The sequence below is a fragment of the Octopus bimaculoides genome, chromosome 27, assembly GCF_001194135.2.
Source record: "Octopus bimaculoides isolate UCB-OBI-ISO-001 chromosome 27, ASM119413v2, whole genome shotgun sequence".
Classification (NCBI taxonomy): Eukaryota; Metazoa; Mollusca; class Cephalopoda; order Octopoda; family Octopodidae; genus Octopus; species Octopus bimaculoides.
This window is the reverse complement of record NC_069007.1, coordinates 5979377-5981103: the sequence shown is the minus strand read 5'-3', so window position 1 is coordinate 5981103 and position 1727 is coordinate 5979377.

Sequence of the window (1727 nt, the reverse complement as noted above, 5' to 3'; positions counted from 1 at the left end):
TAATATATATATATATATATATATATATATATATTAATAAATCCCAGGGTAGCAAAAAAATTTTGAAATTATTTTGCTACCAGTGATCTAGTGAGAAGGAAAAAACTAGTCAATAAACTATATATTATTCATATAAATACATACAATGTACATTTTTTTGGCTAATTTCTGGAAGAAAGTCGGCACTTTTTTTGTATTTGCTGCTGATAAGAGAACCGCACATGCGCAGTAGATATGAAAAATTATTACCTCATGACACGAAATTAAATCTATCAGACTATTTCATTATTTTATTATAAATTAGTTTCTGCTGATTGATTGTTTATGTTTCACATAATTACAAACGCAAAAGTAAAGCAAAAAAAAAAAGCATAGGTTTATTATTTCAAAGATTTGTTGTTTCAAAGAGAAAAAAAACAAACAAACAAACAAATGTTATCTTGAAAATATGTCTGGATTATGTTTCTCAAATATCATAATATTAACTATACAGTCTCATATATTAATATTGTTAAGTAGATTTTAGATAAATATGGTTTAAAAATACTTTGAAATGAAAGTTTCAAAGTATTTTCAATTTAAATTATTTTAATGGATAAAGAAACTATTTCGATATTAAATGTCTTATGAAGGTGGGTGGAAATGGTAAAATTGCTTGGAGGTTGGACAAAAATCATCATTATTTTCCACTTCTCCAAAGTGACAAGCTGATGGAATTGTTAGCATCTTGGCCAAAATGCTTCATGGCATTTCGTCCATCTTTATTTCCTGAGTTCATATTCTGTTGAAGTCATTTTTACTGTTCTTCCTTTCAGGGTCAATGAAATAAGTACCAGTTGAATACTGGGGATTGAATGTCATTGACTTACCCCTCCCCCCAAAATTGCTGGCCTTGTGCCAAAATTTGAAAGCATTATTATTATTAAGGTGATGAGATGGCAGAATTGTTAGCATTCTGAACAAAATGCTCCGTGGTATTTCTTCTGTCTTTACGTTCTGAGTTCAAATTCTGCCAAAGTCGACTTTACTTTTCATCCTTTCGGGGTCAATAAAATAAAATAAGTACCAGTTGAGTATTGAGGTTGATGTCATTGACTTAATTTTTCCCCAAAATTGCTGGCCTTGGGCCAAAATTTGAAATGCAAGTTTTCAAGTATTTTCAATTTAAATTATTTTAATGGATAAAGAGACTGAGTTCAAATTCCACCAAGGACAACTTTGCCTTTCATCCTTTTGGGGTAGATAAAATGAGTACCAGTTGAGCACTGGGGTTCAATGTAATTAACTCATCCCTTCCCCCAAATTGTTGGCCTTGTGTCCAAATTTGAAACCATTATTATTATTATTATTATTATTATTATTATTATTATTATTATTATTATTAATTTTTAAGGATTGATGTTACTCCTCCAGAAGGTAAAGAAACAATATGAAGAGTGCGACTGTTATCGAATGAACAATATTTCGATAACAGTCGCACTCTTCATATTGTTTCCTTATTATTATTATTATTATTATTATTATTATTATTATTATTGTTATAATAATTATTATTATTTATGGTAGCAAGCTGGCAGGATTGTTAGCTCACCAGGCAAAATGCTTATGGTATTTCATTTATCTGTACATTCTGAGTTCAAATTCGGCTGAGGTTGACTTTGCTTTTCATCCTTTCAGGTTTGATAAAATAAGTACCCCAAATTTAAGGTCTTGTGCCTTTAGTAGAG